Source organism: Eurosta solidaginis, chromosome 1 (assembly GCF_040869045.1).
Source record: "Eurosta solidaginis isolate ZX-2024a chromosome 1, ASM4086904v1, whole genome shotgun sequence".
Taxonomy (NCBI): domain Eukaryota; kingdom Metazoa; phylum Arthropoda; class Insecta; order Diptera; family Tephritidae; genus Eurosta; species Eurosta solidaginis.
In genome coordinates, this window is record NC_090319.1 from 156490808 (window position 1) to 156512532 (window position 21725).

Sequence of the window (21725 nt, forward strand, 5' to 3'; positions counted from 1 at the left end):
GAAATTCGTATACATTTTGTAGGTGTTTAGCATATTCCATAAATTACAGAGTATCTTGGAATTTTTTTGTAATAATTAGAACTAAGTTTTTATTTTTCTATTTTTATTTTTGAGCTTGGGTTTTGGGTGAACTTTATTAATTCCTTTCTAGGCGTTTAAGATATACAATTTCAGTTTGTTTTGTCATATCCACACCATTACTTGAATTACCATACACATATATACATACACACAAACATATTACCTATTAATTGATTGAATTTTTATATACCTACATTGTAATTTTTATATCTATTAGTTAATATCCATTATTTATATATATTTTTTATTGGGTTTTGGGTGAATTTGAACCTGTTATCTTATAGTGCTTACGCTTTTATTATTTAGATCTGCAAATACAAACAGTTTGCTTTTATTGGAATATTTTCTTTGCATCTTACCTTTTTTTTTTCTTTTTCGCATAATTGGTTTGTCTTTTTGTTTTTCCATTTGGGTTGCGGTCGGGATATCGATTCCTTGGAGGTATTATATATATTTATTCGATTGTTCCTGCGTTTTTTTGGGTTTTTGGATTAACAGTTTTTGCCGCTGCAGACAGTGAATGTCTGACCAAGGCCGGGAAAAATATACCGAGGAAAGACCTTTTGGGGGATTGGGAATTTTAGATTCCAATAGGCGTGTTACAAGGAGTCGTGCCAGGGCTCTTGAAAACCAGATTGCTGGTTCACTTTTCACCCAAATTGACACAGGGATTCCGAGGCCCATAGACTTTGTGCCTACGGATTATTTCAATAGGTGCGCTTCGCGGATTTTCGGTTCGTTTGGCCCTGAACGCCCGATTAGGCTCTCTTTCGCGAACGGGGTGTCGTTCAACGACTCGGAAAATAGTTTAAATTTTTCCCAGAAGATCGATTTGGTGTGCCAAATATCCGATAGCGACAACGTGGGTGCACAGGGGGGCGATGTTACATCGCGAAACGCACCAGCAATGGTTAACGGCGGCATGAATGCTCCTCGCACCGACGCTAATGAGCATGCAACCAATGTTGAACAGCTGAGCCGCATGATGGCGATGATGGCGCAACAACATGATTTGGTGGTGCAAATGGCGGGTGAAGTGCGAAGCATCAAGACCAACGTCGATCATCTTGGTGGTCGCGTGGCAGAGATGGAGGCATCCAGTCACGCGGTGGGACATCGGTCCGCTGTGGCATCCACGCCCGAGCCTCAGAACCGTAGGGGGGAGCCTGCTACCCGCAACGGTATTTCGAGTGGCAGTCGGATTACTGAGCGAGATGGTAGTGACCCTCCAAGGTGGAAAAAGTTAGACTTGGAAAAATGGCACATCAAATTCGATGGAACAAATAAAGGTATAAGCGTCGAAAGCTTCATCTTTCGGGTGGAAAGGATGCGCGAGCAGCATAATATTTCCTTCTTCCAGCTTTTCACGGACTTTCATTGTCTGGTTTCCGGCGGTGCCTTGAAGTGGTATTGGCAGGTCCTTGAAGACCATGCGGAGGAGCCGAACTTTGGCTACTTTGAGCTAAAGTCCGAGCTGCTGAGCCACTACAAGACTGCCGAGTCCGACTATGAAATCATCCGTGAAATCATGGAAAGGAAACAGCTGCCCGCGGAAGCTTTCGACGACTTTTATGCCGAAGTCCACAATATGACATTCCGTTTGCGGAAGAGGATCCCCGAGAGGGAGTTGGTTGGCATCGTCAGGGGCAACCTCAAACCGTACCTGGCCAACTTGACCTTCGCCATAAAAATGGACTCGTTGGCGGAGCTCAAGTCGGAATGCAAGAGAGCCGAAAAACTTATTAAAGAGAATAAGAGTAGGACTAGGGTCGTTAACGAGGTCGATTTTGAGCAGTCAAGGTTAGGAGAGGCAACAAAAGTCGAAGCCTTTGATAGGAAACCCCAACACCAATCCCAATCCTTACCGCAACACCAAAACACAGCCAATAGTGTTCGTCCTTCTGTTAGTCCTTCCGTGTCCAACTGTACCGTCAATTCCTTTTGTGCATCACCCTTCCACTTGATGTTGTGTTTTTCGTGCGGTATGCCGGTGGATCACTTTGTGAAAAACCCGGCAGAAGCACAAAAACCAAATAAATGTTCGTCTTCGTTCCACAATATGGTCTGTTTTGCATGTGGTAGTGATTCGTCCTTTTGTGTTTTTAAGCCCAAGCAGGGAAACCCGAGGCTGGCGGAGTTGACCGGGGACTCCAGCCAGGAGACAGGCAACCCGGAAACACTCAAGTAAAAATTTTGAGGAGAAGGGATACGGAAAACAGGGAAGAAGTGAATCAACCAAGAATAACACCGGAAAAGAAGGAGATTAAGAGTTTACACCAAAGAAAGCTAGAGTACGAAGAAGCGAGAAAGAGGATATTTTGTGATACAATAAATGCAAGTAGGAAAAACAGAAATTTTACGAAGATAGAGAAAATGAGGGAAAAGAGGAAATATTTTAAAAGGTTGAGGAATAAAATAGTTTCAACAATTGTTACAGTGAAAGGAGATAATAGGTTTTTCGCCAAAACAAATATAGGAGGTCACGAGGTCCTGGCTCTCTTGGACTCAGGGGCGAGTGCCAGCTGCTTAGGCAAAGACTCAGCTGCACTCCTTCGGGGAAAGGAAGCCTTGATTGTGCCAATCAAGGGCCAAAATATCCGAACCGCGAACGTGGAGGAAACCGCCGTGGTAGGGGTCATAAAGTTACCAGTCGTGTGGGATAATACGACCAGGGAATTAGAATTTTTGATAGTTCCTGATCTGCAACAGGAAGTATATTTTGGGATAGATTTTTGGCAGGCCTTTGGTATGAGTGTTGTGAGTAAGGGTGTGAGTGGTAGTGTGAATGGTGCCAGTGTAGCGGAGCTCGTGCCTGCCGAGGGTGACTTGTCTTTTGACGCTGTGCAGCACGTTTTATCGCCGGAGCAAGATGATATGTTGGAGCGCGTGAAGACCCAATTCCCGTCCTTCGCGGTACTGGGGTTAGGCCGGACAGACAAAGAGGAACACGTCATCGAGGTGGTGGACGAGAATCTGCCGGTCAAGCAACGCCATTATCCAATTTCGCCGGCCATACAAAAACTCATATACGCAGAGTTAGATCGAATGTTGGACATGGGAGTCATCGAGGAGTCCAACAGTAGTTGGAATTCCCCCGTATCACTGGTCATTAAAGGAACGAAGAATCGGCTGTGCCTAGATGCTCGCAAGGTGAATGAAAGGACTATAAAGGACGCATACCCCTTACCATATATTGATGGAATTTTGAGCCGCCTACAAAACACAAGATATATTTCCGCAATCGACTTAAAGGATGCTTTCTGGCAGATTCCCCTCGAGAGGAAATCACGTGAAAAGACTGCTTTTACTGTCCCTGGCCGACCCCTTTACCAATTTACCGTCATGCCTTTCGGGTTGTGCAATGCAGCACAACGAATGTGTCGTCTCATGGACAAGGTCATTCCGGCCGCTTTACGTGAATGTGTTTTTGTTTATCTTGACGATTTGTTAGTTTGTTCTGTAGATTTCGAGTCCCATATGTGTTTATTGGAAAAGGTCGCTCGGTGTCTTCGCGAGGCTAAGTTAACAATTAACGTAGAAAAAAGCAAGTTTTGTTTTAAAGAAGTTCGCTATTTAGGATACGTAGTCGGGGATGGTTGTATCAGAACGGACGCCAACAAAGTGGTAGCTGTGAGGGACTTCCCAGTTCTGAAAACCCCGAAGCAACTACGACGGTTCCTGGGTATGTCGGGCTGGTACCGACGTTTTATACAGGACTATGCGACTATTGCAGCCCCGCTGCACGACTGCCTCAAGAAAGACAAAATCAAAAGGTTTGCAATGACGGAAGAAGCAATAAAATCATTTGAAATTTTAAAGCAGAGTTTGGTTACTGCACCGGTGCTCACACATCCTGACTTTAAGCGTCGTTTTTATATTCAATGTGATGCATCAACGGACGGAGTGGGAGGGGTCTTGTTCCAGTTGGGCGATGACCAGAACGGAAGCCCGATTGCCTACGTTTCGGCAAAACTAAATAAAGCGCAGAAGAACTACAGTATAACAGAACTTGAATGCTACGCCGCGATCGTGAGTGTGAAAACATTCCGACCTTATGTGGAAGGAACCCCGTTCACCATCATAACTGATCATGCCAGCCTCAAATGGCTCATGAATCAGAAAGATCTTTCTGGGAGGTTGGCAAGGTGGAGTTTGAAACTCCAGGGTTATGATTTCGATATCCAACATCGAAAAGGTGCGCAAAACGTGGTTCCCGACACACTCTCACGAATGCACTTGGACGAAATACTGACGAACGAGAGAGCCATAGACGTGTGTCTCGAGTCACCGTGCTTCGAGTCGGAGGAGTATACGGAGTTAAAAAAGACGGTGACCGAGAACAAAGATAAGTTGCCAGACTTATGCATATCGGACGGTTACGTTTATAAACGGACGCAATTCGACAGGGGGACGATCTTCTAGCGGACCAGACCTGGAAGCTCTGGGTTCCGTCGGAACTGCGACCGGGGCTGGTAGAGTCGTCTCATGGCTCACCGTCCGCTGGTCATGGTGGCATCCACAAGACACTGTTACGACTACGTCAAAAATATTATTGGCCAGGAATGGTCACCGACGTATGCGCACATGTAAAAGACTGCGAAACCTGCAAAACTAACAAAACTCAAAACGTGTTTAAACAACCCATGATGGGAAATCAAAAGCTCACAGAGCGACCTTTCCAACGTTTATTCATTGATTTTATGGGTCCTTATCCTCGCTCTAGTGATGGTAACGTGTATGTCTTTGTTTGTCTAGATCACTTTACTAAGTTTGTGTTCTTAAAACCTATGAGAAGGGCCACTTCAGCTGAGGTTATAAAATTTTTAGAGAAAGAAGTCTTTCACGTGTTTGGTGTGCCCGAATATGTCCATTCGGACAACGGCAAACAATTCGTCTCGGAAATATTCAAAGAGTTTTTGGAGAAATACGGCACGACACACGTGAGAACTGCATTTTATTCTCCTCAGGGTAACGCTGCGGAAAGAGTAAACCGATCTGTGCTGCAGATTATTAGGTCCTTCATAAATGGCAACCAAAAGAACTGGGACAAATGCGTCAGCGATGCCGCATTTGCACTACGCAGCGTTACTCACTCAGCCATCAACATGACACCATACTATGCCACTTTCGGTATGCCTATGATACAGCATGCTGCATTATATGAGCTATATCGGAAGTTGGCGGCGTTGAAGGATGGTGACGTGGAGATAGATATGGCTGGTGATAAGATGCAGCTCATAAGAAAGAGAATTATGAAGGAGCTGAAGCTGGCCCACGATAGAAGTCAAAAGGTCTACGACACCAGGAGTAAGGATATAAAGTGTCAGATTGGACAAGTGGTATATCGCCGCAACTTCAAACAAAGCTCCCAAGTTGATAATTACAACGCTAAATTAGCACCGAAACAAGTAAAGTGTATCGTACTTAATTCCATAGGTAATTCCATGTACGAGCTTGGCGATAGTAGTGGGAAAAAGATCGGCGTATACCACGCTAAAGACATTTTTGCAAAATAGCTTAATATTTTTTTGTAGTGTTGGCTCTCTTGTTCTATGTTATTTATTTATTTGTCGACGTATTGTACTTATTAGTTTATTGACGTATGTGATTATATTATTAAATTATTTTTATTTATATTTTTTTTTTGACCTTTTGCTTTATTTGATTATTTTTGCATTTATTTAATTTTTTTTATTTTATTTATTTATTTATTTTACCTACTGGACTATTTGATCTGTGATCTTTTTTTTTATACATTTTTTTGCCATCTGTGATATTTTATTTTATAATTTTTTTTTTGTTGTTCTGCTAACTGTGATATTTTATTTTATTCTATTTTATTTTATTTTAGTTTTATTTATTGTTTTTGTTATTTATTTTATCGGTGATATCTTATTTACTAATTGAGATGTATAGTAGTATCTGTGATATAGGTTTAAGTAGTAGCATTAGCCCAGTGATGTAGTTCGTAGTTAAGCAGTGTGAAAATTTAAAGGCGTGAAGAGAAATAGGCCCGGCATTGAGTCGTGGGTCGAGGCCACACGTTGGACGCGGGAAATAATACTTAGCAGGCTGCGTTTGGATTCTTTACGCACACGCTCCATAGTGCAGACACCATCGGCGGTTGCGAGCCTGTAACGACAGCCTGTCTCCATACTGGCTTGAATGAGTGGCAGAGTGTATATGCGTCTATGTGTTTATGTGTTTTGTGTCCAGGTCCGTGCCTTAGCCGCAATGTTGCCATTAAAATAATATTAACATGATAACATTAACATTGACAACATTGTACCTGTAGTGAACACAATGTTGCAACGGAAATAAGAGGTTGCGCTTGGCATCATGTTGTTATAATAAGAAAAATTTCACCATGTTGCTAACAACCTAGCAGCCTTGACGAATGATATGTAACTATGTGTTTGTTCTGTTCGGTATTATGTAGGTGGATGTGTATTTGTGAAAGGCTATGAACGTGTTAATGCATCAGTGCGAGCGGTCAAGGCACGAACCAAATGTATCTGTGTAGGTGTTCGTTTTGTGGAGCGGTAAGCGTGTGAATGTATGGGTGCCTGATGGTATAGATGGAAAATAGGGGAAAGCCGAAAAGAAAGTTTGCATGTAATAGTAAAAATTTTCCGTTTCTGGATAACGTTCTTTACCACGGCGGTGGCTATAAAAGGGCATCAAGCTAGGCAACGGGCAAACGTTTTCCTGTAACAGTGCCCAGTGCAAGTGAAGTGAAGTGGAAAAAATAAAAAAATAAATAAACTAAAAGAGTGTGAAGTGCCAAGTTAGCCAGACCTTTTCAAAAGGTTTAAAAGTTTTTAGTGCGCGTTATTTAAAGACGTCAGAAAAGTCCTGGAAAAGTTTTTAGTGCGCGGAGTTGCGAGGCCTACTTACACCCTAGTCCGGCAGTTTCCATTCGCCAACAAAATTTATAAAACCAGGTAAGTGTAACCTTTCCGTGTTTTAACTCTCTCTCCCAACCTGGCATGCCCACTGGGAAGTTGGCTTCTATATAGCCTAGTTCCCAAGCAAGCCAAAAGAAAAGTTGCATCGACATATACATCTCTGCATACAAATATATGTATGTAGATGAATATATGACTATGCAGACAAGATATCCGTAGGCAACTATGTACAGGTACATAGATACGCTTTTACTGTTGAATTTCTAAATAGGTTTTCCTTTGTATTTAATTTCAGCGCACAATTGATTTCTCGTTGGGAAAGACCCACTGGGCACGTACATTGGCGGCGTACCGCCCAAAAACAAATACATTGTACTTGGCGAAATACCGCACAACAACAATTACTACCATCGACAAGCACCACACTTTATTATTTAGCCGACGGCAAAGCAATTTCAGAAACATGTCTTATTGGCGGGGTTAGAACGCAGCAACAACAGCAACTACATTCGTACCGGCAAACAACATCCACTACAGCATCTTCTTGTTATATTGGCGGCGCAACACCAACCACAACCGGTATTATTTTTCTATATTGGCGATATACGGCCGCAACAACCACAACAGCATTTTTTCATATTGGCGGCGTAACGCCCAACAACAACTACATCACTTTGGCGACATACCGCTCAACACCAACTATACCATCCCCATTACATTGGCGACGCAACGCCAACAACAACAACATCACACTGGTGACATTCCGGCCAAAAACAATTGCCACGCATCCACAAACACTACGTTCTATTTAATTCGTTGCATGCGCACACCACAACAACAACGGCAAAAGCACAATAGAATTGGCAACATCGTTAGCACTTTTCACCGGCGGCATTGAGACGCAACCACAACAACAGCCACGAGCAACTACAAGTATAAAAACGGTGGCAATAACCACAACCAAGTTTACGGCAATACTCATACATTTATTGGGCTGGCCCAGCTGATTCTGATAACGAAAGCAACTATCATCACCAGCAGAGGGAGGAGCTTTCCGGCAACACTTAAGTTTAGTATCATTTTTTTTTTGCATATTTCTACGTATTATTATTATATTTCTTATTTAAATACTGTCATAAGGGGGGCATAAATTTGGTAGCGAACAGGACACGCCATTTCCGGGGCCAATATATTTCTTTTTTGGTTTGACAATAAACATTTTTTTTTTTTACGGCTTCACTTTCATAGCTAATTTAATGGTTGCACTTTTGCTTCCATCATCTGTTCATCTTCCTTTTTTTTTCCATTTCTACTTTCAGTATGACATTTATTTCTTTTTGATCCATTGTTGGTAATTCTTTGCTCTCACGTTTCCCTTTCAATCTTTTTTTTTTTGCCATTTCGCGGTATACACACTTTATCATTTTTCTCACATATGGTTTTCACTTCTGTTAAACAGGGCCTAACTCGAAGTTAGCAAATTTTAAAATTTTGTTGTAGCTGTTTTTTTTCTTCGTATTTAAATTCCTTTTTTTTACGCGATTATTGGGAAAATCGATTCCTGCCAACCTACCTCTTAGCCATCAGCCTCACACCCCGAGGGTGCATATGCACAGTGTGCTTTCAGCACCAAGAATATTTTTTTTTGAACACACATTTTTTATTTTTGTGTTTCACCATCACGTTAGTAGAATTAATACTACCAAAGCACTCATTACTAAAAGATTGCTAGCGAGTGATCTTGGCTGAGTGAGTGCGGGTAGCCAACGTGGGCGTGGCCTGTAGAATTGTATGCATGATAAGAGTATTTCTTTTCAGCGTTTTCAGCAAAGCTACTCAACTGCAGCGGCGCCGTTGGACAAGGAGAGTAACTTGGTGAGTGTTTTGAGTGAAACAAAAAAAAAAAAAAAATTTATCAAAATACGCCTGTTTAGTTGTATGTACATGTGTTAGCACAGATTCCTGCTCTTGCAAAAATAGAACAGGAATTAGCAAAGCAGAAAAATAAAAACAGAGTGCAACGGACATATGTGCATGCATGGAAAACGTCACAAACGTACTTACATACATACCATTTGTTTGCATATACACATGAATTCTTTTCCTTGATGACCTACTTTTGCTGTGTACATAATTGATCTTATGTTTATTTGAGCGGTTGCGGTAGGTCAGGGATTAGGGTACTTGAATTTTTTTATTCGCCCTCTTATTTTATTTTATTTGAATTTGTATCTTTAGGATTTAGAATTAGCTCCTAGTAATAACATCGCATTAGGGTGGCCCTAAAAGTTTAACTTTTTTTTTGTTTGAGGCCAGACACTTGGTCTATTAGTCGTAGGTATTTTTTTTTATAGAATTGAATTTGGAATGTATCTACTGGTTCTTGCACTCTTATGAATTTTTTTATGTTCACCAGTAATAAAGTTTAGCATTAAGTTTGAGCAATTTTTCTATTGTTACTTTGAGTAAACTTTTGAAACCCTTGGAAAATTATTTTGTAGTAAATTTTGATTTTAAAGTTTTGTTGAAATTATTGAACTAGTAGTAGGGTATTAGTTGGTAATTTGGAAACCAAAAATTTTGTAAATAAATCATAAGAATTATGTTTGGATGAAACTTTAATATTTTCAATAATGCAGGGCTAAGTCGAATTTTGGTGTTGGTGCTGCTCTTGTGCGTGGCAAGGTAAAGCGAAGGTGAGTGGTAGAGAAAAATGACCAATTGACAGACGGACAGACTAGTGTCAGGTTTGGGGGCACTGTAAGATAAATAGGAGTCAGCACAGTGCCCACGGTGCAGTGCAAGTTGCATTGCAGAGGGAGGGTAGACTCCACCTGACAGGACAGGCCTTCACCTTTTTCTGCCCCTCATGCTTTCCCCTCTATAACTTTGCCCCTAACGTCTATTTATATCTTTTTCAGCTTTTCTTTCATCCTTTTTTTTCATCATGCAGGTATGAACCCCAATTTTGTTCATGTGGCTGCGGGTGAGGTCGGTGGTGCAATACCCCGCCCAAGACGACGAGCTAGCCTGGGCCCGCAAGCATACCTGCTTGCCGCCGCTCCTCACCACCCAAACAGTCAGCCACGTAACAGAGTGCTGCTAAGGCAGTTTGTACACAGCTTAGCTTGGTTTACGAATTTTGTCCGGTTTTGCACAGACATTTGCTTGAAACGTGGACAGAATCTAATAAGGTGCGGGGAGTTGCAACATTGGCAAGTTTCCTTTCTAGATTCTGCCACAAGGGTTTGCGTCCTGTTGAAGGACCTGTTTTGCGCCGAATTTTGATGAGCGACTGGCTTTTGTTTGCTTGGTTGAAGCCTATTGACCCTTTCAAGGACTTCGTATCTCGAGGTGAGAAAGTCGTTCATTTGTGACCATGAGGGTAGATCTCTTCGAGAAGAGAGAGATTGTTCCCAAAGTGACAGTGTTGTTTCGGGGAGCTTTGATGAACAAATGTACACCAGAATCGGATCCCAACTGTCTGTCGTAACTCCTTGGGAGTGAAGGACGAATAGGCAGTTGTTTATTGTATTTTGCAATTTCTGAAGTTGCTCACTGTTTTCGGATGGAATAGTGGCAAGAGTCAGTAAGGATTTTATCTGGTTGTCAACCAGGATTCGCTTGTTTTCTTATCGTGACCGTAAAGCTTCCCAGGCAAGGTCAAAGTTATCATCGCTCAACGCATATTGCTTGACGATGGAGCCGGCTTTGTCTTGCGTTTTGTACCGGAGATGGTACAATTTCTGAGCACGGGAGAGCCTTGGGTGGTTAATGTACACCGCTGTGAACATATCACGAAAAGCGGGCCATTCCTCATAGCCACCATAAAAGGTCTCCGTGTCGCATGCTGGGACTTTGAGGTAAATAGTTTCCTCAGCCGAGGGTTGTTCCACGCGGGGTGGTGGACTCGGCGTTGCCATCATTTTGATCAATGAAAGTTGATCGGCAATTTTTGCTTTAGTCACTTCATACGTATCAAGGCAGGCGCATTGTTTGCCTTGCACTGAACTCTTGAAGTCTTCAGGGAAACTTTCGTCGGGTTTCGAAAAAACCAGATCGTAAACCGATTGAAGTCGTGCCCAATTTTCATCTAGTGATTTGTCCTTTATCATGAGATACGATTCAGTGTGATCCTGAATCGGTGCTTCGTTGAATTTTGCACAGTATCTCATCAGATTGTTACTTTCCGCTATGAACTTTTGCGCGGATGGGTCAACTGATTTGGATTTCTGGCGGTGGGATGTAGACCTTTCCTTGGTCGTTTCTTCCTTTGGGCCACCTTTTGGTTTTTTTCCGGTTTCGGACGTTTTTGGGGGACTGAGAGGCATTTTATGCAAACATTTGGGTTTTCACCAAAAAAAACCGAATAAAATATTTGTCCGCTCAGAGAACGTTCGCAAAATTCGAAGATGGAAAACTCTTCGTGCCACAGCAATTTAAAAAAAAGGGGATTCAAATTCGTGCCGGTGTACGGACAACGGGACGTTCCTTAAATTATTTAAATCCGCGAAATTCGAAATTTAATAGGATGTATATTGTTTTGTAAAAACAAAAGGTATAAAATTTAAAAAAAAAATCACAAACACTTTTCACTTATATATACGTGTAAATATACGTGTGGAAATAAACGTGTATTTGTAAATTACTGGTATATATAGGTATGTATATATTAGAAAATAATAATACTTTGAGGTTTGTAGGGATATTTTTTGAAAAGTTCCTATAGGGACGAAAATATCTCAAACTTAGTTTTGTACGACAGAATAAGTACAAATGTACATGCGCAATATACAAACGTATGTATATATGTTTTTTTGTGCGAACGTATGCACGGGAATAAAGGAGCTTCTCTGTTTATGTTTACAAACAGAAGAGTTTGTTTTGATTAGCTTCTTCGTCGCTTTAATGTCGCGCTTCTTTGTGAAGCTGAGTGCGCTTGATTGCACTGTTGGGAGAGTTCAGCAAAGAAAGATGAAAACTTGCAAATATGAGAGAGGTTGAGAACTTTGATCAGCAGTACACAGCTCTCGTTGCTAATGTACCTATATGTGCTGGGAGAATGTCGCTGGAAGATCGACTGGAACGTGTGAGTAAACGCGTATGATGTTCTCAGAGTATGAATGCTGGAAAAGCAACTTGAAATTATTTGTACATGTATGTAAGTATGTACGTATGAATATTATGATTTTTATATATGCTGGCAAGCACGAAAAAATCACTTGGAAGAAGTTGAACTGTATCGACAAGTTCAACGCTCTGTGCGAACAACGGGGTAAACTCAGCTGTAAAAGAAGTTTTTGTCGATGTTGTTCTTGCACAGTGGCTTTGAGTAGGCAAGTAAACTGCAATTTTTTGTTGGTTAAATACCACTAGAAATATGTATACATATATATATATATATGTGGCGGATTTTGCCTATTGGTATAGCGGAATATTTTCTACCAATTTTTGGTTGCAAAAAAGTTGCAGTAAAACCAACGGTAAGAAAATTTCCGCAATATTCATGTATATATGTGGACATATATATATGTTTTTGCAGTTTACAAAAATAATATAACTTTTGTGGAAAAAAAGTTTTATTATTTTTTATATATTTTTTATGAAAAATAAAAAACTGCCTACTCACCGATTCCTGTATTCTGTTGCTGCTTATTTATGTATGTTGTTGATGATTAGCTGGCTGCTGTTGCTGCTGCTTGGTGGTACAGCTTGGCTGGTGGGTAAAGATGATTTTTGATGATTGCAAAACTTTTCTTCTTTTGTTTTTGAAAATTGAAATTTTTTCGCAATTTTTTTTGTAAATGTATAAGTGATTTTGTTTGTGTTTTGCAACAAAGCACTTGACACATTCGTTTGTATATTTCTTATTTCTTATATTTGTTGCAAAAATTTTTTTTTTCAATTTATATATGTATATATATATTTTTTTTATGTTTTGTATATAGGTAAATTTATATTTAAAAACCCATTATTTCACTTTTATGTTAAGCTTTTGTTTTTATTTCCTCTAAAAACTTTCAGAATTTTTTTTTCCTTTAAATTATTTCAAACGTGGTTTTTGATTATTTAAGTTCTTCGAGCACTCAAATTGTATATATGTATGTGTATATATTTTTTTTGTCACTTTTTTCCACTGATTTGATCCAATATTTTTTGCAATTTGTTTGTTTTTTGTGTTTTTCTCCAGCACTTCCTTTACTCAGTTTTCAATTTATTGTATGTTTTTGTTTTAAATTTTTATTTAATTTTTTAAACGAGCGATAATTCGATTTAAACTGATAATTTTATTTTATAATTTTTAGGGCTGGCCAAAGATGGCTGCGAAGGACCATGAACATTTGTGGTCTTCCTTCGCTACACTCCTAACTCTTTTGAATAAAAGGCTTATGTCTTAATTTTTTCCGAAAACGTTATAATATTTCAAATTCACTCCTTTCTTTGTTATTGTACAATAATTAATGCTTAGCAAAATGATCTTCACTGATCTTAATTACAGTGAAATTAATGCACACGTTAATAATTCACTTTTTACAACTTATTCGTTTCCAAATAAATATATATATAAATAAAAGTATAGATAGGTAAAGACATGGAGCGCGTCCGCGGTTGCCGAGTAATAATGCTTGACTGTTTTGACCCAATATCGTTGACGACGATGGCAGCGGTCGCTCGTTGGTGTCTTCCACTTCGCCGCGCACGGCTGCGCATACGTATATTTGACGCCGTCTAAATATTTGTGCGGCTTTTTTAAAAAGCTTTTGGGGTAAAGTATATCAACCGTTCCACTTAAAAAGCTTCATCGCTTCGATTTGAATGAAATTTGGTGAAATTGCTGTGGTATATAGTAGTGTTAATTTCACTTAAGTTCGCTCCTAAATTTTAGATGGTTACGGAGATATAACCGTCTGAATTCTCAATTTTTTTTTTTGGAAGCCTTTTTTCTACAAATCATAAGACGTGTAATTGGCTTTCTAAGAAGAAATGAATAAAACGGCTTCTAAAGTATTTTTTCCATTCTTTTCGAATATAAATATAAAAAATTTTATTTAAAAAAATTTTTTTTAAATTTTTTTCAAAGATGGGCATTTTTTATATTTTTACTTTTAAATAAAAGCTTGCTATTTTTCCTTTAAAATTATACCTATTTTATATAGAATATAGAAAAATCTTCAAGAACTGATTTTAAAGACATTTTAAAAATTATTGTATTAAAGAAATTTTAAAAATAAAAATATGAACAATGCCCTTCTTTGAAAAAAATTTAAAAAAAAATTTTTACTAAACTTTTTCTAAAAAATTTTTTTATATTTATATTCGAAAAGAACGGAAAATATACTTTAGAAACCGTTTTATTCATTTCTTCTTAGAAAGCCAATTACACGTCTTATGATTTATAGAAAAAAGGCTTCCACAAAAAAAATTGAGAATTCAGACGTCCGTAGCCATTCAAAATTTACGAGCGAACTTAAGTGAAATTAACACTACTATGTAGCACAGCAATTCCACCAAATTTCATTCAAATCGAAGCGATGAAGCTTTTTAAGTGGAACGGTTGATATACTTTACCCCTTTTTCTCTTTGATTAGAAGGAGTATTACTTAATCGAATAAGCATACTGATGACGTACAAGTGAAATAAAAGAAAGTTTTATGTTAGTACTCGGAGAGTTATACATATATAGATTTGACAATACCTTCATTGTTTTCTATTGCAACAGAATTATGATAAAATTATACTTAATACAGTAATAATTTAGAATATTTATTGAAAGTTTTAATTTTCACAAATTATTCGAATTAAAATTATCTATTTTAAATTATTTTCTTTGTAATTTTTTAAGAAGATCTTTCGGACCTATCAAAGTGAAGACCTCGAAGGTATGGAAATCCCAGAAATAACAGAGCAGGAGGTACTGGATACAACACCAATAGTTGCGGATAGTAAGTCTGCAGAACCAGATGAGGTGCCAAATATAGCTAATAAATCAGGCATATTCCCCCACTCATGGAAAAGCCAAAGACTGGTTCTTTTACTGATAAGATATCCGACCAGCCATCTTCATACAGGCCACTTTGTATGTTGGATTCAATAGGAAAGATACTCGACGGTATTATTAGTGAGCGTCTGCAGCAGACCCTGGAAAGCCCGGGTGGCTTGTCATTCATGCTTGTCATAGATGCATTACAAACAGTTGTCAATATAGCCCGCGGAGCCGTAACCGGAGGCCAAAGTAAAATGATGCTCTGTGCGCTGATAACTTTGTATATTAGAAATGCTTTTAACCCGGGTTGAGTCATTTAGAAATAAAACAAATCATCATTTTAAATTAATTTAAAACAAGTTATTATAACTTTAATGAAAATGAAATGGTAGATTAACTTTGGCACGAATCTCAAAATTGTAAGTCCTTAAATGAAAATAGATAGGCCCACCATTAAGTGTACCGAAATAATCAGGATGAAGAGCTGAGCTGATTTAGCCATGTCCGTCTGTCCGTCTGTCTGTTTGTATGCAAACTAGTTCCTCAATTTTTGAGATATCTCGATACAATTTGGTGAGCGGGTGTATTTAGGTGTCCGATTAGACCTTTGTCGGAACCGGCCGGATCGGACCACTACAGTATATATACTCCATACAACCGATTTTTCAGAAAAAGAGGATTTTTGTCATATCTTCCTTAATTTATGAGATTGAAGCTTCAAACTTCACCATATGCTTTTGTATATCGCACATATTGTTGTCTGAAAAAATGGATGAGATCGGTCGTATATATAGTATATTCCCCCACAACCGATTGTTCAGTTAAGAAACTTTTCGTAATTACTATCCCGTTTTAAGAGCTACGGGCTTCAAATTTCAACGAATGCTTACGCATAAGCATATATTGTTGTCTGAAAAAATCATAGAGATCGATGGTATATGTAGTTTATATATGGTGGTATATATAGTATATATATATATTTTCACAATTTCAGCCCCATTTTAACAGCTAGAAGCTTAAAATTTCACCAAATGCTTACGTATATAGCATATATTGTTGTCTGAAAAAATTCATAGAGATCGGTGGTATATATAGTATATATCTCATAAAACCGATTGTTCAGATAAGAAACTTTTCGCAATTTCTGCCCCATTTTAACAGATATAATCAAATTTCACCAATTGCTTACGTATATAGCATATATTGTTGCGTGAAAAAATGATAGAGATCGGTGGTATATATAGTATATATATGGTGGTATATTTTTTTTCGCTATTTCAGCCCCATTTTAGCAGCTAGAAACTTCAAGTTTCACCAAATGCTTACGTATATAGCATATAATGTTGTCTGAAAAAATCATAGAGATCGGTGGTATATAAGTAAATATCTCATACAACCGATTATTCAGAAAAGAAACTTTTCGCAATTTCTGCCCCACTTTAACAGCTAGAAGCTTCAAACTTCACCAATTGCTTACGTATACAGCGTATAGGGTTGTGTGAAAAAATCATAGAGATTGGTGGTATATATCTCATACAACCGATCGTTCATATAAGAAACTTTTCGCACTTTCTGCACCATTTTAACATCCAGAAGCTTCAAATTTCACCAAATGCATACGTATAGAGCATATATTTATAGCATATATTGTTGTCTGAAAAAACTATAGAGATCGGTGGCATATATATTGTGACGAATATTAGCAACACTAAGGGATACTATCATTTCTAAGCCGATATTAAGCAGTGACTTGTATGCACATAAACAAATCAATCATTATGTCTACACATATGTCCATACAAGCAGCGGAGAGAAACGCACATAGACATGCATATATCTGAAATACTCCCAAAAGTAGGCAATCATCGGTGGAAGTATCACTCACATATACACGCGCATATGGCTATGCGAGAAGCTATAATCGTGCATCTGTAGTTTATAGCTGGTAAGAAAGCAGTAAATTCTATAAGAAGAAACACCTAGAAGTATGCGAACGGCACACAGAAACTATAAAAGGAGCGAAAGCTGAGTAAACAGCAATCAATTTGATTTAAGCATGCTATCAGTTGCGAAGTATAAGTGTTACTGTGAAGTACTTTAATAAAGACCATTTTGCATTATGGAATAATTGTTTTATTCAACAGTTTAGCGATACGAACGTTAGTAGAAAGTGTGAAAAAAGCGGTGTTTCAGTAAATTCGTTACAAATGGTGTCAGAAGAGGAATTATTGAATAAATTCCGAATATTTCGAATACCAGAAGGACATGGCAAAGTGGAGTGAATTGAAGATCCAGCAACTGAAGAAGGAGTTGCAGAACCGGCAATAAACTCGAACTTCAGGCACGACTCCGAGAGGCAATGGAAGCAGAAGGAATTAATGTGAAAGATTATGTCTTTTATCCTGATGGGGACGAGACAACAACAAAAATTTAAGAGAAAAACGAAACATTGCAGACAGTTACGAGCATAGACTTGAACACGATTTTGGCTGCAATATCTGCACAAACGTCGACAGTAACATCTAAGATGGAAGCACGTATTTCAGAAACGTTGTCGCAAATGTCATCTCAACTGGAATCACAGGAGAACCGTTTAACATCGAAGATTGAAGCACAGGAAACGTTTATTTCAGAAATGTCGACACAGATCACATCCAAGATGGAAACTCAACTGGAAATAGGAAGCAAGTATGCAATAACATCAAAGCTGGAAGCGCAAGATGCAAAAATCGCCCAATTTCAGGCAGAAGTCGATGATTTAAAAGGTCGTATGGAGCAGTTGCAACTAAATCGCCCAGCAGTTTCAGCGAGTAATCCAAAGGTAAAAAGACCATCTTTTGCCGGTTCTTTTCCTTTCCAGGTATTTGAGCTTCAATTTTTAGAAGACGTCAGCAGTTAACAACTGGATTGCTGAAGATAGAGTTGCTGCACTGTTCATGGCATTGAAAGGGCCTACAGTTGAGATCTTACAAACAATTCCAGAGGGCGAACGGAACTGTTATGAAGCATCTAGAGAGACGATATGGAACCGAGCATGGGAGACATATATACCAAATGGTCTGACTGAACCACTTCCAGAGGTCTGGTGAAACATTGCGTTTGCGTCGGATGTTGAAAGGCTGGCACATTTAGCGAATGCGGACGCACCCGTGGAATACACCGAGAGGGTAAAAATCCAGAGCTTTATAAATGGCATACGGGACATCAAAACGAAGCGAGCGACATACGCAAACCCAAAACCTACATTCACAGAAACGGTATCACATGCTCTGATTCAGGAAACAGCATCGCTTCTGTGTAAGCCAGCGTTCAAAGCACGCCGTGTGGAGGTAGAAAGGCCGGACTGGGTGAACACAATATTGGAGGCGCTGAAAGGGTCGCAAAAGCGGAGTGAAAGAGTTATCAAATGCTTCAAATGCGGGAAGCCCGGTCACATTGCACGTCATTGCGATCTTGATCCTGGTGGTTTTAACAGCATGGGTGGTCTTAATAACAAAGCTGGAGGGGATGAGCAAGAGCGAGTCAGATGTAGAGATCGAGCGAGTCAGATGTAGAGATCCAGCTATTGAATGCCCTGTGATATCTGTGTCGCAAATTGAAAGGAAATCAAGCAGACTTACCGTCAGAGGGAATGTGGATGGCAAAGAACGTGTACTGACTGTAGATACAGGCGCATCTCATTCCTTGGTCCGATCTGAATTGGTCAACAGGAGAGTAAAACCGTTACCTGGAGCAAGGTTGCGTACGGTCACTGGCGAGTATAACCAAGTCCAAGGAGAAGTGGTATGTGAGGTCTTAATTGGAAAGGTCACGGTTCTACGCAAATTCGTTGAGGCGGAGATTGTTGATGAATTCACATTGGGAGTGGACTTCTTAGTTGATCATGACATAAGAATCGACATGCAGAGAAGGATTATGTGCTTTAAGAACCAGGATATACCACTTAACTTCAGTTTGGAGAAAGGGTTCAGCAGTAAGAAAGGGTTCAGCAGTGCTGGTGGAGGAGATTCAACAGAGACCACAAAAGTCAAAGAAAGTAATGCGGGCAAAGGTTGATGGAATGAATGGGCCAAACAAATCAAATCCCAAGGTACCTGCGAGAAAAACACTGCCATTGACAAATCCTAATGGATGCACTAAAATGAACGAAAGAATTTCCCAGAAAGAATGCAAGGGTGATTTCAAGCCAGCGCGCACTACTCTTGTGAAACCTCAAGACGATACTGATGATGCAAAGTCAATCCGTCAAGATCAAGCTCTGCGAAGTAGTTCTTCATTGGCCAACGAACAGAGTGTGAGGGAACGGCCCAGGGTAATGAGTAGTAAGATGAAACAAAGCTACGACGAGAACAGAAATTCGGAAGGTTTCTTGGAGGGAGATTTGGTACTGCTATACAACCTCACCGGCGGAAAGGTGTTCCATCCAAATTTTGGTGCAGTTGGCGAATATTAGCAACAATAAGGGATACTATCATCACTAAGCCGATACTAAGCAGTGACTTGTATGCACATACACAAATCAGTCATTATGTCTACACAAATGTCCATACAAGAAGCGGAGAGAAACGCACAAACACATGCATATATCTGAGATACTCCCAAAAGTAGGCAATCATCGGTGGAAGTATCATTCACATATCCACGCGCATATGGCTATGCGAGAAGCTATAATCGTGCATCTATAGTTTATAGCTGATAAATTTATAGCTGATAAATTTATAGCTGGTAAACAAAACGTCAATTCTATAAGAAGAAAGGCCTAGAAGTTTGCGAACGAGACAGCAGAGACCATAAAAGGAGCGAAAGCTGAGTAAACAGCAATCTTACTTACTTACTTACTTAATTGGCGCTTAACCGTCTAAACAGTTATGGCCGTCCAACAAGGCGCGCCAGTCGCTCCTTCGCTCCGCCAACCGGCGCCAATTGGTCACACCAAAGGAGTTTAAATCGTTTTCCACCTGGTCCTTCCAACGGAGTGGGGGCCGCCCTCTAACTCTGCTTCCATAGGCGGGTTCCGATAGAAACACTTTCTTGGCCGGAGCATCATCTTTCATTCGCATAACATGGCCTAGCCAGCGCAGCCGCTGCGTTTTAATTCGCTGGACTATGTTGATGTCTGCGTATAGCTCGTACAGCTCATCATTAAATCTTCTTCGGTACTCGCCATCGCCAACGCGTAGAGGTCCATAAATCTTTCGAAGAACTTTTCTTTCGAACACTCCCAAAGCCGCTTCATCTGCTGTTGTCATGGTCCATGCTTCTGCCCCATATAGCAGGACGGGTACGATAAGTGACTTGTAGAGTATGATTTTCGTTCGCCGAGAGAGGACTTTACTTTTCAATTGCCTACCTAGTCCAAAGTAGCATTTATTGGCAAGATTGATTCTTCGCTGGATTTCAGTGCTGATGTTGTTGCTAGTGTTGATGCTGGTTCCCAAATAAACGAAGTCTTTTACTATTTCGAAATTATAGCTGCCAACAGTAGCGTGCTTGCCAAGGCGCATATGCGCTGACTCTTTGCTCGATGACAGCAGGTACTTCGTTTTGCCCTCATTCACCATCAAACCCATCTTTACCGCTTCTTTTTCCAGCTTGGAGTAAGCAGAACTAACAGCGCGGGTGTTTAAGCCGATGATATCAATGTCATCAGCATATGCCAGTAATTGCACGCTTTTATAGTATATTGTTCCAGTGCGGTTAAGTTCTGCAGCTAGTATAATTTTCTCCAGCATCAAATTAAAGAAATCGCACGATAGGGGGTCACCCTGTCTGAAACCTCGTTTAGTTTCGAACGGCTCGGAGAGGTCCTTCCCAATTCTGACTGAGCTGATGGTGTTGCTCAACGTCATTTTGCACAGCCGTATAAGTTTTCCGGGAAACCAAATTCAGACATAGCGGCATATAGGCAGCTCCTTTTCGTGCTGTCGAAGGCGGCTTTAAAGTCAACGAAGAGGTGATGTGTGTCGATTCTCTTTTCACGGGGTTTTCCAAGATTTGGCGCATTGTGAAAATCTGGTCGATGGTAGATTTACCAGGTCTGAAGCCGCACTGATAAGGTCCAATCAGCCGGTTCACGGTGGGCTTCAATCTTTCGCACAATACACTTGAAAGGACCTTATATGCGATATTAAGAAGGCTGATTCCACTATAGTTTGTGCATTTTGCAGTATCCCCCTTCTTGTGGACTGGGCAAAGAACACTTAGATTCCAACCGTCGGGCATGCTTTCGTCCGCCCGTATTTTGCTAAGAAGCTGCTGCATGCGCCTTACCAACTCCTCGCCGCCGAACTTGAATGGCTCCGCAGGCAATCCATCAGCGCCCACGGCCTTGTTGTTTTTCAATCTGGTTATTGCTATTCTAAATTCGTCATAATCGGGCGGGGGGACATATATTCCATCATCACCGATTGCGGGATCGGGTTCTTCATCTCTGCGCGGTGAATTGTTGCCTCCATTTAGGAGAGCAGAGAAGTGTTCCCTCCATAATCTAAGCACTCTCTGGACATCAGTTACAAGGTCGCCGTTTTCATTCCTACAGGAGTTTGCCCCGGTCTTAAAACCTTCCGTCTGTCGCCGTATTTTTTGGTAGAATTTTCGGGCGTTAATCCTGGTGGCTAGCAGCTCAAGCTCCTCGCACTCACGCCTTTCTGCTTCTGCTTTTTTCTTCCTGAAAAGGCGTCTCGCTTCCCTTTTCAACTCACGATAGCGTTCACACACTCCTCTTGTCGCGCTCGCTTTTAACGTAGCCCTGT

General features: G+C 40.1%; 1 protein-coding gene across 6 annotated transcripts in view; it reads left to right on the forward strand.

The window, feature by feature from the left end:
* stac (C2 and C2B_Munc13-like domain-containing protein staccato) overlaps window positions 1–21725 on the forward strand; it is a 2073982-nt gene that overhangs the window by 1955250 nt on the left and 97007 nt on the right. The gene's annotated exons all lie outside the window — the stretch shown is intronic.